Here is a 15,553-nt window from a genome sequence, read left to right on the forward strand (position 1 = left end):
TAATAGAGCCTGTTCTAAATCTTCTTTTGATTGTTCTGACCTCCCATGCCACCCCCCACCCTCCAGTCCCTCTCCTTTACTGCAAACACAGGTGGCACAGTGGATAGAGCGCTGGTCCTGGAGTCATAGAGACTCATCTTCCCGAGTTCAAATCTGGCCTCACTTCCTAGTTGTGTAACCCTGGGCAAGTCACTTAACCCTGTTTGCCTCAGTTTCCTCATCTGTAAAATGAGCTGGAGATGAAAATGGCAAACCACTCCAGTATCTCTGCCAAGAAAACCCCAAATGGGGCCATGAAGAGTTGGACACGAGTGAAACGACTGAACAGCCACAAACTGCCTCAGTTTCCTCATGTGTAAAATGGAGATTGTAATAGTACCTACCTCCAAGGGTTGTTGGGGAAAAAATGAAATAATATTTGTAAAGTGCTGAGCACAGTGCCTGGCACCTCGTAGGTGCAATATAAATGTTAGCTGTTGTTACTTGCCATGAGCTTCTTTTCCTCTGTTTTATATCTCAGAATCTCTTGACATTACTCCCCATTCTCCCCTCTTTTACTCTCGTGTCTGATGAAAAGGTGACACTTCTCGCTGCTCCAGCTCCTGTGTATGTGGGATCCTCTTGATCCCTCTCAGTGGCTCAGCCAGGCTTTGCTCCGTGCTGTTTCCCACCTCCATGCCTTTGCACAGGCTGCCCCTCCTGTCCAGAACACACCCATTGCTCGCTTCTGCTTCTTGGAATCCCTCATTTCCTTGAAAGCTCAGCTTAAGCACCACTTCCCACACGAGGCCTTTCTTGACCCCCTGCGGCAGCAGCAGCAGCTGCCTCTCCAGTCTCCCAGTTTTACCTTGAATTTATTTTGTTTCTGTTTCTAGACATAAGTGCCGCCTCCCCTCATAGAATGGAAGCTCCCTGATGGCAGGGACATGGCCCAGCACAGTGACTGGCACACAGTCTGTGCTTAATAAATGCTTGTTGATTGAATCAACACATTTGTTAAATGCTAACTATGTGGAAGGCACTGGGCCACAAACACAACATTCTTTGCCTTCAACGAGTTTGCATTTTTTTGCATGTAAAAAATAATTACTGTACTAGGAAATTCACTCCTAACTGGAAGAGGGGACCAGGGCAGATTTCATGGAAGAGGTGATGCTGAGCTGAGCCTTGAAAACAAGATCTGATGGTTGCTGTTTCCTTGTTCACGTAGCCAGTCATATGGAGCAGAACCTGTCTCCCTTAGATAGCCATCATTGGGAGAGTTTTTTCTCTATAATGTCTTAATTACATTGTATGATGTCATGATGACATGTTCAGTAATTTCAGTTGTGTTCAACTCTTGGTGACCCCATTTGAGGTTTTCTTGGCAAAGACACTGCAGTGGTTTGCCCTTTCCTTCTCCAGCTCATTTTACAGATGAAGAAACTGACGCAGACAGGGTTAAGTGACTTGCCCAGGGTCACACAGCTAGTAAGTGTCTGAGCCCAGATTTGAACTCAGGAAAATGAGTCTCTATGACTCCAGGCCTGGTGCTCTATCCACTGCCCTACTTAGCTGCCCATCATAACGATTTAGAGGACCCATGTACCCAAGTACATCATCAGCTGTGTCAAAAGCCAGCTATTGTTTTCTAAAAATTGTAAATTGTTATCAATTTCAGCCAAAAAAGGGAGGGAGTGGAATCAATGCTTTGTTTCAGAGACGGTTGGCTAACCCCTTTCTTTACAAAGTCAGCCACTGTATGTAACAGCACCTTCATTCAGATTGGTTTTGCATTTAACCAAAAACTGACCCCCCCCCTTTTATTTTCTAACTTAATTGAATGAGCCAGAGATTAGGGAGGGCATGCGTTGCTTTCCTATGTTGGTCCAGGTGGAGGAAATTGAGGTTTACTCCCCTAGGTTCAGGTTCCTTTAGGCCTAGGGCCTTGTTCCTCTGCCTCACAAGAGGCTGGTTCTAGGAACCCTTCCTGTGAATTCCACGGTTGCCCTCTCTGGGGTTATCCTTTTGGTAACAGGAAAGCAGCAAAATCTGGGTTTGCTACTCTGCATTGGGACTCATTACCCTGAGGATCCTAAGCTCTGGGCTGTAGAAACTCGGCACCATCCAAAATTCTGCTCTCCTGGTGTGACATCATTCCCTTCCTGAGAATTCCTTGGCCGTTTGGTCAATCAGCTGCCATCTCTTGGGTCATAAGGCTCTTTCATGGCTATGTGTTTGAGAGGCCCTGTCCCTGTCCCTGCCCCCTTTTCCCCTTCATCAGAATTGTTTCCCATTGTGTCTTCATAATTTTACTCTTTTAATTGCTTCCTGTCCCTCCTGGGCTTCATGAAGGTAAGCATTTTGGCGTAGATCAATTCAGCTTTTATTGAGAGTTGAGGATGCAGCTAACATGACAAATAGTCTTCCTGTATTAGAATGGCTTCCTGTATGAGGAGTTAAAGTCCAGACCATAAAAGACCAGGCAAGGAAATTAAGATAGGTCATGAAAACTCAGGCTATTTCTGGTGTTCAGGGGGCCAAGCACCTCACTTACGCCCAAGGGTGGCTTGCTGCTGTCTCAGTGAGAGAGGATTTTATCCTGTAATCGAGGCATACGTCTAGCAGTAACTTCCTGAACGCATATCTTGATTGTGTGACACGTCCCTCTTGCTCCACTGATACAGCCCTGCAACAACATCGTCGTCATACGTTTCTGTTGGTCTTGTGATACGTTGCTAATAGCCCTCATTCTCCCCTCCCAGTGTGGTTTGCTGTGATAGAATCAGGATGTTCCAGATGATGGTTTCTTTCTTGTGTGTAGAGTAAGAGCAGAAAAAGTACCATTTTGATCCACTTCTCCTCTTCACCATACAGGAATGCTCCGTGTTGTTCAGTTTTGAAATTTTCCACAATATGTCAAATGATGAAGGTTGTACTCCAAAAACAAAATAAACAAGATGTTTTTTTAGGCGAGTTTACAGCATTATAGGCTTCTAGATTAAGGGCTGAAAGAAAATTTAGGGGTTCCCTAGTCCAGTGCCTTCAATTCACAGATAACAAACTGATGTCCTGGTGAGGTCAGGTGACTCGTTCAAGGTCACACAGGTCCCAAGTGGCAGAGGGGGCATTCGAGCCTAGATTTTCTCTCTGAAGTCAAACCTGATGCCTTTTCTACTTTACCATGTTACCTCCTATGGTGACGCAGTGCAGAAAGTGTTGTGTCTGGAGTCCGGAAGACCCGAGTTCAAATTCTTCCTCAGACACTTACTAGCTGAGTGACCTTGGGCAAGTCACTTAACCCTATTTGCCTCAGTTTTCTCATCTGGAAAATGAGCTGGAGAAGGAAATGACAAACCACTGTAGTATCTCTGCCAAAAAACCCCCAAATGGAATCATGAAGAGTTGGACATGACTGAAAAAATAAAAAACGACTGAACAACAATAACAACGATATCATTTAGTCCCTAGTAAACCATTACAACCTGTTACTACATGTTAAAAACTTGAGGTGACACCAATCTGTTGCCACATCTGGATTCAGCACTCAGTGATCAGCCACGTTCAGGGGTTATTCCATGCTCGTATTTGGATGTTTTCTCTAATACTGTTTTCTTCCCTGCCGCTCCCCATGCCGCGCCCTACAGAAAGCACTTAAACTGTGGAATTCCCTGTGTCTTCCCTGTTAGAGGAGAGTTCAGTATCATCAGGGTTAAGGAGATTTGTGCCACAAGCTGGCCTAACTTTCAGGGAATTTCAGAAGCTGATTCCATTTTTGTAGATCTCTTTGTTGTGTACGATTGGGCTTCTTGGTTTAAAACCTAGTGGGAATCTAAGGCCTGCTTCCCTCTCCCTGAACCTGAGTGGTGTGGACATGTGGGAGATGTCATGTTGGTCAGTGTGTGTTGAGGAGCAGGACAAACTGCAGGAAGTCTGAAGGCTCAGCCCTTGTCAGATGGCTGGCCATCAGTCACATCATAGAGCTGGGGCTGAGGAAGGAGAGGGAGGAGAGTGTCTCTGGGTGGAGAGGTTGTACAGTAAGCAGGCAGTAGGGGGCAGCAGAGGACAGAAAATCTATTTCAACCTGAAGAAGAAATTAACCACGTCTTTCAAGCCCAGCAGCTTCCTCTCATTACCTTGACATTTATAATTCACAAAAATAGGTTTGATACAAGTTTAGTCCTCTAAAGAGATTTATTCCCCCCCATCATAAACACAGACACATACACACACACACACACACACACACACACACACACACACACACGAGATTCAAACATAGAGCCTGCTTTTAGGCAGATGTTTAAAGCATGACGGGCATAGCAATGCAGTTACATTGTGCTGAGTAATTGCTATGCTTCCGTAAATATGGAAATAGCAATGCGAGCCTCCCTTCTTTTTATGGGCACTGGAATCTGGTTGAGATCTTTACTTTTGTTGATTCTGCTAATTACAAATTTGGCTTTTTTTCCCCCCGAATGAGGAATAGGAGTGAGGGTGCAATTAGTTTTGTAGTATAAAATATATAGGTGAGTCTGAGTCTTGGTCTCTGCTCCACCACTTAACTATCAGTGTGACCCTTAGTGAGTCCTTTGAAACACAGTTTCCTCATTAATAACATGGGGATAATAAGACCAGCCCTGTCTTTCTCTTGGGGTTAACAGTTATCGAAACATAGATTGAGGACTAGAATGAAGTTTAGATTATGTGTGTTTCCAACCTCTGAGGTCATGGGTCAGGGAGACACTGCTAGTCAGCTAGAAAACTGCAAGCATCTGACCTGGAATAGAAGATTCCACATATTGGGGGTGGGGGGAAGATTACCAGAAAAGGGGAAGGGCAGGAATAAGTATATGTGTGTGTGTGAATCTAGAGGACATCAATTTTATACATACACACACATGCACATCTATAGGAAGAGGGAGTTTTATTTATGTGATATATATTGATGATATGTGTGCATCTATCTATCTATCTATCTATCTATCTATAGAGAAGGAGTTTCTTCTTCAGTGCAAATCAGTAATTAGTCTCCAACTTGTAGGTAAAGTAATTTGTCTAGGACCATACAGCTAGTATATGTTAGAGGTGACACTTGAACCCAGGTGATCCTGATTCCTAGGCCAGTTTTCTCTTCAATACATTATGCATCGCATGCATGCATCATTGCATCATCGCATGCATGTTATGTGCATGTGTGTGTATACATATTGGACTAAAGTCCCTTTCAGCTCTAAATCTATGATCTGATGATTTTTACGTATATATGAATGCATGTATACATAAATACATATAAAATGTATATATGTATGGATGTGTGTATATCAATGTGTGTATATTTATTTTCTGTAATTATATACATATGTGTATATATAATACATATATGTATATATATGAATTTGTACTTAGTATATATATATATGGATATATACATATATATGTATATGATCAGTAAAAGCAAAGACTGTCTAAAGCAGATATCAGGGGTTTGCATGTTGGAACTCCCAAGAGAACATGATGGCTTTGAGGGTTGGGGCTTTTGTTTTGTCTTTGCATAGCTCGCGTGTAGTAGGTGCTCAATAAACGTATATTCTGTTGGCTCGGATTTAGTCCAACCCCTTCATTTTATAGATGAGCAAACTGAGGCCCAGCAAGATGAAATGACTTGACCAAGGTCACAGAGGACATAAGTGGCAGAGCCAAGATTTGAACCCGGGGCTGTGACTCCAGAGCCAGCGTGTGCTTCCCATTGTGCTGTGCTGCTTGTTGTGAGATTAGATGAGATATTGCTCTGGAAAGCACCCTGAAAACTCCGAAGCCTAGCCCAAAATGGATGCGGATTATTATTGTTGTGAGCAGAATTAGGCATTAGAAGACATGCCTAGCCCACGAATGTATGAATTGATTAGCCCTAACTCTGAAATGCTTCATTTTTTTTTTTACTGAATTCTACCAGGATGATAGGATATAGTTCTGAGGACAAAATATTATTTTATTAATTTGCACGATGCTTTTCTATGCTTTTCAAAGCAGTCTTAACCTGAGCATGAGCTGTGCTTTCTTGTAGAGTAAATCATCTCTTTCTCCACTGGGCCCGTGTTTCCCTGTGTGCCCCCAAATTGTTATGCTTAACCCTACAGCTGTTTGTGGGGCCTAGATAAGGACTCTTTTGTGATTCAATACTCACATCCAGAAAGTCTGTCTGTGGGGAGAAGTATTACCTTTCCATTCCTTGGAATCACTTAACAATTCATTCTAACACACATATGTATGTGTGTATGTATATATATATGTATACACATATACATACATGTTATATACATTATATACATATACATACAACATTGCTGAGAATATCATGCTAAAAAGCATGAAAGCAAGCACACAGCCTTGTTTCAGTCCATTGGTGACTGGGAAAGCTTGAGAGCATCATCCATTATCTAGAATTCAGGCAAGCATGCCATTGTGAAATTGACATACAGTGCTGATGAACTTCTCGGGGCAACCAAATTTTGACATAATTTTACCCAAGCCCTCATGACTGACAAAATATCGAAGGCCTTGGTCAGATCTACAAATGTTGTGTACAGACCTTGTTGTGCTCCTGGCATTTCTGGGGAGTTGTCAGGCAGCAAACACCACATCTACCATTCCTTGGCCCTTTCTGAAGCCACACTGGCTCTCAGGTAGATGACCATCTTCCAGGTGAAGGATCAGCCTATTAAGGAGGACCCTGGCAAGAATCTTGCCAGCAGTGACTAAGAGAGAGACCCCTACTGTGATTGTCACAGGACAGTCTATTTCCTTCAAACTCTACTGCGGAGAAGGCAACTCCGAGGGCTGGTCACGTTTGAATGCCAAATGTGTGCTTGCCTAAGAGACTATTTTATGGAAAACTCACACAGGGCAAGCGTTCACATGGTGGTCAGAAAATAGTGATATATGGACACTCTCAAGAACTTTGAAATTGATTGTGTGACATTGGAGACACTGGCACAGGACCACTCAGCATGGCATGCCCTCATCAGAGAAGGGGCTGTGCTCTCTGAGCAAAGCGGAATTGAAGTAGCTCAAAAGAAACATGAGATGTGCAGATTTAGAGAATCCACCCCAAATGTCCACATGGGCTACCACAGCCTGTGGTAGAGCATTCCAAGCTTGTATTGGTCTGATCAACCGCAGTCGAACTCACTGTAACTTCACATCAACATACTGATGTCATTTTGGTCCTCTTAGAGAATGAAGTACAGCAGCTAAAATATACATACACACATACACACACATATACACATATACATACATATACACACACACACACACACACACACACACACACACACACACACACATATAAAATCTTTAAAAAAAATAGTCCTGGAGGCCCAAATCTGGTGCAATTGCTACATTTTATTTTTGAGAGAGAAATAATTCCTGGTTAAGTTCATTCCCTTAACTAAGTATGCTTCTGACTCCTAATGACAGAGCTCATTTTCCCCCCTTTATTCATTTTGTGAAAATCACAGGTCAGGAATTCTCATTCATCATTCACCGTTCTGAGCATGAGGCCCCGCTCTTAGCCAGAGTCCACTGTCAGCCACCAGATATTGCTAGAGCCCTACATTCTGTCTCCTCTGGGGTCTTCTGTGTCATGGAAGTTAATATGGCTGTCTTTGCTTCCCGTAACCAAGGAGATGAGAAGCTAATTCTTGAACGCTTCTTCCTCGTTAGAGTAATGAGAGGAATGCAATTTGCCTGATGAGAAGTGGGTGCTGTCAAGGGGTATCAGTGTCATCCGAATGGAACCTGTGAATGTCCCTGCCATTGACTTGATTATTTGGAGTGTGGTCCTAGACCAAGCTGTTAACCCTGTCTGCCAGGATACCCGCAGAACTGCCTTTATAATGCTTTGGGGGACTGATAAATACCATTGCAGAGAATGGAAGTCTGGTTTTGTTTCACCGAGGGATGGCTGCATTGAGTTCTTCTGTATCCCTCCTCTCTGGGAGGTGGGAACTTCCCTTTCAGCGAAGGATTAGGAGTCATTTATCTGTCCTGAGCTTTACCCTTCTGTGAAGGTCTTGTCCTTTTGCTGTTACTCTGGTCGGTACCAACTTTTCTCACCCACTGTTCACCAACAGCAAGTCTGATGTTTCTGGAAGAGGAAAAAAGATTGTTTTTCTCTGAGATGTGTTCAGGAATTGGGTTTGATCAAACCTACTCTCTCACACTGGTGAAATAGAACAGTCAGCACTAGTAAGAATGTTGCAGATTCATGGCTAATCTAATGGTATATTCATGAGCATTTTCTGAGTGCTCATAATCCTCTCTTAAATTCCCATAGAATATTTTTATCTGGGGAACTTTATCGCTGTAATGGTGTTGTAGGGTGGGATAAAGCTTCTAGTTTTAATGGCCTTTCTTTCTTTGCCCGGTAGGCTGTCTCTTCCCCAGCTATGTCCTTTCCTCCTGCCTGGTACACCCTTACCCTATCCCTTTTCTGATACCCCTATATGTACAATCTTTTATTCCAGGCTAGAAAATTTCAGTTTCCTAGATGATTGGCGTCTCCCTGCCTATGACTTTAGGGATTTGAAATAATTACATTCACCCAACTAGGAACTTTCCCCCTTCCTTTAAAACATTTGAGCTGCTCTGCTGCTCATAACCCCTCTGAGCTGAGCAAGCTTAGCTGAAGTATTTACCAAAAAGTTTCTGTGAAGACTTCACGTAGCCATGTACCATGTTCTGGTTTGGTTGTTTGTCTTTCATTCTCGAAGAGGACGATGACATTGGGGAGGTGATGCCATGACTTGCAAGTGAATTGGATTTAAGTGACAGAGGGCTGCACAAAGTCCCAAGTCTCCCTTTGTCCTCCAGAGCCATCTGGTTCTGGAGATAAGATACAGATCAGGACAACTGGAGATGGCCCCCCCATGTTCTGGGAGGAGTATCTTGCTAGACTGTTGAGGAACCCCTCTTTCCATCATGGCCTGAGGCTCTCTGGCAGCTTGTATTCCTTCCTTGCTCCTTCCCAGGCCTCCCTGGGAAGTGTTAGTTCCAGCTCTGGTGGGTGAGTTAGAGTCAAAGATCTCCCAGATCCTACCTGGCTCTACAACCCCGTGATTCTGTGGTCAGTAGGACCTCAACTCAGAAGAGTAGCTTCTGGATTTGAGATTCTCGCTGAGGATTTACCAGAATAGAATTCTGCTTGGGCAGAGTTCACAAGGCATAGGTTGATAGTGATAACTCCATCTATTTATATGCAGCTTTAATGATATTCAGTATTTTCCCGTGTGCTAGTTAGCTTTATTTGAGGTTTTTTTTTTAAAAAAAGGGTTTACTTATGTATCCTTTTTACATCACCATAGTTTCTCTCAGTATCCCTCACCAACTCCCTCCTAGAGAGCTATCTCATATTACAAATAATAATTTTTAAAGATAAAAAAGGAAGAAAAAAATCAGCATAACTGATCAGCACATTGAAAAAAGTCCAATGATGTGTGCAGCATACAGATCTCGTGGGCTCCCCACCTCTGCCAACATGTAGAGTGGGAGCATCTTCTCATATGTCTCCTTTCAGTATTAAGTGTCTACTGTGTGCCGGGTCCTGTCCCAAGTGCTAGGATACAAAGAAAGGCGAAAGATAGCCCCTGCCCTCAAGGAGCTCACAATATAACGTGAGGGCTCACAGTCCAATGGGTTAGGGTTATCTTTGTAATTTTGCAACATTTGATTTTTTTTTTTGTGGCTGTAGTTCTTTCTGGTTATGTTGTTGTTATCATTGTGTGTATTGTTTTCTTGGCTCTGCTTACCTCCCTCTGCATCTGTTCCCAGAGATCTCTCCAGGCTTCTTTGTATTCGTCACAGTTACTATTTCTCAATGCAAAGTAATATTCCATTACATTCATGTACCACAGTTTGCTTAGCTCTTCCCCAATTGATGGGCGTCTACTTTGCTTTCAATTTTGTATTTGTATGAAGCGGCAGGACAGATGGCATCCACATGTTTCAGATGAGGAGACTGAGACCTACAGTGGTTGGACAACTTGTTAAAAGGTCATAGCATACTGGATTTGGAGTCAAAAGACCCGGTTTTGCCTCCTTATTACCTGCGTGACCTTGGGGAAGTCACTCAACCTTATTGGGAGCCTGAGTTTTGTATTTGCAAAATGGGAGTCTTGGACTGGTTGACTGACCTCTAGGGTCCCTTCTAGCTCTTCCAATCAGAGCTAATGAGCCCCACAGCCAAGGCTAGAAGCCAGACTCTCTGACTCTTAACCCAGTGCTCTTTGTCAGGGGATTTCACCTTCTCTGCTGAAGGAAATCAGCACTGGGGACTTGGTCAGAGAGATGTGGACTGCATATGCAATGTGGAGCTTTATCTCATTGAAAAGAAGGTTTTCAGGTATCTGTTCAAAGTTAGTTTCTATGCAAAAAGTCTTCTTCGTTTCTGCTTAGCCTTTACCTGTCCTTGCAGCCCTGGTCTTGTCTCCTTCCTGTCTGAGGATAAAGGAACACATGTCATTCAGGAGGTCAGGCCTATCTCCAGGGAAGTTATAGAAACAGATGTGTTTGAGCCATTCAGTAAAAGTGCATATTCTGAAGCCCAATTTTGATTCTGTCAGTCTTGGTGAATAATGAAAACTCCGCGAGAGGGCTAAATGGTGTCAGTGTGTTTTGAAGATGAAAGCATTAAGACAGAGAATGTTTAGATGATTTATTAATCTGTTTATCCTGTCATAGAGAAAAACTGTCAAATGTGGGTAAGTGATGAAGCCGGGTAAATAGAAGCCTCATCTCATCTGTCACAAGTGGGCATCTCTTGCAGATAATTTTCTGAGCTTGATTTGAATTTTCTAATCGGGTAATTCCAATTGATGAATAGAAATTTCTTCCCTGATTTTATTTAATTACTTTCCTAGCATAGCTCCTTTGGACTCAAGCACTTGTTTACAGCTATTGCTAAGCTGTCCTGATAAAGAATTACATTTTTTTGTTCACCTTCTGGAATCATATCTTAGCGGGTTACAGTTAACATATGAGTGTGAACAGTGAGTGGAGCTAAACTTGTCTGAAAGATTATATGCCTCTGGTTTGGGTCTTTAAGGATTGCATTCCCCTTGATGTTATCAGGGAAATGGAATGAAAAGACAATAATTAGTAAGTAAAAGTTAGAATAATTGCCTTTGTATCTTCAACGTTGTGATGAACTTTGCTATCATAGTAATTAAAGGTTGTTCATTTCCATACACACTCACCTGCACACGCTCCCCAAAACAGTTTTGTTTATTATCTGGTTTTGAAATTGTGAGCTTGCAGAACCGTATCTTCCAAGTTTCATGTAAATCCTTTAGCAAAATACTATACACTTTCATGCTTGGTAAATGTTTATTGAAAGGATGAAGTCTTTTTCTCAGTAATAAAGTAGCACTCGGGTACCTGAACAGCTTAAAAAAAAAGAATACGGTTTTGTGCAAACCAACAGAAGATTCAGAACCCAAAACCTTATCAATAAAACTCTCTTCACCTTTCTAGAAATTTCCTAGCAACTCCACCGGCCACTGGGTCCCATTTTCCTTTGGGGCCCGAAGAGTCCATGTGACTCACAGTATCAGCTAAATGATAGGCCCAGATTAATGCTCAGTGCACATAGCCTTTTTCTAATCTTTGCCATCAAACTTTGCAGAATATATCTCTAAATGCTAAATCTAATGGTGGGTCATTTGAGATAAATGACAAAGGGGATTTGCTTTTTTGTTGCAAAATAATTGTTTTCTGTCATCGATGAAAGGGAAAGACATATAACCATAAATCTGGAGTTGCTGAAAACTGCGGGCCCGTGCATTCAGATGGAGCAATTTCAAGGTGACCTCTAGGCTAGGTGATTATTATTGTTCCATATCTGGAGTTTAGAGCATTTGTTTTACTGCAGGAGGGAAAGTGTGTGGTGTTTGTAAAACTGATATGCAGAGGTATAAATATAAAAGGTGCAATGATGACTAACTTACCTTTCAAGTGGGCCTCCTTAACGGTTCCTGAGCCTTTGGAAACAGAAACATAATTCTCTCTTAGTCCAACCACCTGTCAGCAGTAAGTGGTCATTATTTCATCATTTTGCAATAAAAGATAATAGAATAACGATTTATATCTCATGGCTGATGTTTTAATGCATCTCTCTGTTATCCCTTGCTGACAGTCTGTGATTACAGTAAACGTTTTCTTAGTGACACCATGGTAATGACTCGTTAATAGAAGGATTATTCCAAGTTTAAATCAAATAGTAGGAAGGCTAGCCTCTGTCCCTGCCAGATCTTTGTCTTTGTGAGCGCCTTCTCTCGGGGGTGATTGTGGACTGAGGCTGGGAGGGCTGCGCCTACTGCCTTGTCCTCCAGCATTGACTTTGTGATCAATGAAATGTTTGGGTTCTGTTGCCACGGCTCCACCTTCCATCTGATGCTCACGTGGACTCTTATTTCCCTGCTGGTTAGCAAACCCAGTCAGCTGAATCAAGTTTCCATCTTCTGTGTCTGTGACATTTATTAGTTTTAAATAAAAAGAAGTGAATTTAATTTGGCAAAATAGAAAAGCTGTAACAGGATGAAGGTATTTTCATTCCCAAATGGGAATGTGCATGTTGAGAGAAGGGAAAGCAAAAATGTGGGTACATCTCCATCAGCCTCATGCTGTCTGTTCGAATACAGACGTCCCCACTGCTGTCAGGCAGATGGGGCAGGGAAATACATGATGGGGGATGCACCTCCTTGTCTCATGACTTGAAACAGATGTTCACAGTGATCTCAAAATGACCACCCATGAGGATGATAAAACAACTGACATTCTCTAGAAAAATCTCATTTTGTTAACATAAATTTCAAGATGTTTTAGCACAAAAAGATGTTAATTGGTTCTCTCTCTCTCCCTCTGTCTCTCTTTCTCTCTCTTTCTCTTTCTCTCTCTCTGTAAAACATTTTGTACATCAAGAAACCTTCTTAGTTAAAACAGAATTAGTCCAGGATAGAATCATAAAGCTGGAAGGGACTTTAGAGGGAGACGATCTAGACCAGGTGTGAGGAACTGTGGCCTCGAGGCTACACGTGGCCTTCTAGATGCTTGAGTGCAGCCTTTTGACTGAGTCCAAGTTTTTACAGAACAAATCCTTTTATTAAGGGGATTTGTTCTGTGAAGTTTGGATTCAGTCAAGGGGCTGCACTTGAGGACCTAGAGGGCCACATGTGATCTTAAGGCCACAGGTTCCCCATACCTGATCTGGGCTAACCCTTTATCATTTTGGAGATGAGGAAACTGAGGCCCAGAGTAACTTAGTAGAAGTCACAGTGGCAGGGCTTGGGTTAGAAGTTAGTTCTCCTGAATCTTAGCCCTATATTCTTGTCACTGTACTATTCTGCATCTCATATCAATATTATTTAATGTTTTCATATTTGTGTACAGTTTTGTAGCATCCTATAAAATTAATGATGTTATTGGAATTTCAGAATTGAATTTTATAATCTGAGCCACATAATGTTGGGTACGTGAAATAATAAATTTCTTTGTAATTGAAAAAGTTATCTTTCTGGGTATATATGTATGTATATACATACACACACACATACATAATTTTTTTGGTGGGGAGGGAAAGTGGGGGTTACTTTCAATATAATCCTTGTTGGCAGTAAGTCATTGGAGTAGAGTACCTCTCTAGGCTCTCTTTCTATTATGTTCTATTAATATGATAATGGTGTATATCACAGAGTTGTATATGCCAGTGCAGTTTTTTTAGGTGAAAACCTAATTCCTTGGCAGAAGGAGGAGTATTGTCTGGATGGGAAATCCATTGTACGCTCCTGGATTCTGACAAAAGATTCCATAAAAAAGAAACTTGATATCTTTAACTAGTTATCTTTATTCTTCTTGTTTTACTAACTGGGATGGGGTTGCAGAAAGGGACGTTGGGGGAATTCATGATTTTTGGCAAAATTTAGAGGAAAACGTTCTTTGGGACAAACCTGAAATCTCTCTGATCCCTCCTGGCAACTGGTGGTGTGGTAGAAAGAGCTCAGGACCTGGAGTCAAGAAGCCCTCAGTTCAAATCCTGGTCCTTTCTGGCCGTGCGAAGTTAGGGAAATCACCTGACTTTCCTGGGCCTCAGTTTCCTCATCTGCAAAATGAGTGTAATAATAAACCCCCCAGGATTGTTGTGAGGGTCAAATGAGATAATTGATATTTAAATTGTTTCCTTCTGACTGCTTGCAGTATTTTCTCTTTGACCTGGTAACTTTGGAATTTGGCTACTATAATTCCTTGGTGTTTTCAATTTGGGATCTTTTTCAGGAGGTGATCAGTGGATTCTTTTCTATGGCTATTTTACCCTCTGGTTCTAGGACCTCAGGGCAGTTTTCCTTTATGATTTCCTGAAAGTGACTGTCCAGGCTCTTTTTTTCATCATGATTTTCAGGTAGACCAATAATTTTTTAAATTGTCTCTCCTGGATCGATTTTCCAAGTCAGTTGTTTTACCAACGAGGTATTTTACATTTTCATCTGTTTTTTCATTCTTTTGTTTTTGTTTGACTGATTTTTGCTCTCTCTTAGAGTCATTAGCTTCCATTTGCCCAGTTCTAATTTTTAACAAATTGTTTTCTTCTATTAGATTTTGTACCTCCTTCCTCATTTGGCCAATTGTGTTTTTTAGGGACTTACTTTCTTCAGTATACTTTTTTCCAGTTGGCCAACTGTGTTTTTAGGACTTGTTTTCTTCAGTGTTCTTTTTTTTCCAGTTGGCCAAGTGTATTTTTTAAGGACTAGTTTTCTACAGTTAATTTTTATCCTTCCTTTTCCAAGCTATTGATTCTCTCTTGCATACCTCTCATTTCTTTTACCATTTTTTCTTCTGCTTCTCTCATTTGACTTTTAAAATCCTTCTTGAGCTCTTCTAAGAAGGCCTTTTGGGCTTCAGATCAGTTCATATTCCCTTTTGAGGTTCCAGATGTGGGTTTGTTGAAAATGTCCTCTTTAGAATTTCTGCCTTGATCTTTACTGTTCCCATAATAAGAATCTATGGTACGTTTCTTTTTGCTCATGGTATTTGCTTATTTCCTGGCCTTTAAAGAGATTGAGCTCTTCTGCTGGGGATCAGAGGGCACTGACCCAAGCTTCTTGTGTTGGGAGCTGAGGGCCTGGTCACTGGCTTTGTGTGCTGGGGCCTCCAGTGCTGGCAGTTGGAGGCTGTAGGGTTCTGGCAGCTTACCTGGTGTTGGGCTGGAATCAGCAACACTGGAACTCTAGGGGTAGGGTTGGGTAGTGTGGCTCCTGGAGGTTTCCTGCTCACCAGAGCCTTTCCTTCCTTTAGATTTCTTCAGCTCCTTTCTGATGGATGTTGTAGGTTGTTTATCCGCCTGGGGCCCCTTGGAACGCTGCTTGCCTTAGTTTTGCTGAGGTACTGGGATAGCTGGTTGATGTAGAATGCCGAGGCACCTGGTGCTTTTTTAAGCTGGTTTCCACCAGTTTCCCTGCCCTCACTGAGGCACTCAGGGGTTCAGGTGTTGGTGTTCGCCTGCTCCACCACCTGGGTTTCG

The 15,553-nt window shown here is 42.2% G+C and overlaps 1 protein-coding gene across 2 annotated transcripts in view; it reads left to right on the forward strand.

Moving 5' to 3' along the window:
* The window catches only part of NPHP4 (nephrocystin 4), a 165,941-nt gene that overhangs the window by 22,008 nt on the left and 128,380 nt on the right, over positions 1-15,553 (forward strand). The gene's annotated exons all lie outside the window — the stretch shown is intronic.

The sequence above is a fragment of the Vombatus ursinus genome, unplaced genomic scaffold (genome assembly GCF_900497805.2).
Source record: "Vombatus ursinus unplaced genomic scaffold, bare-nosed wombat genome assembly UNPS02014932.1, whole genome shotgun sequence".
Classification (NCBI taxonomy): domain Eukaryota; kingdom Metazoa; phylum Chordata; class Mammalia; order Diprotodontia; family Vombatidae; genus Vombatus; species Vombatus ursinus.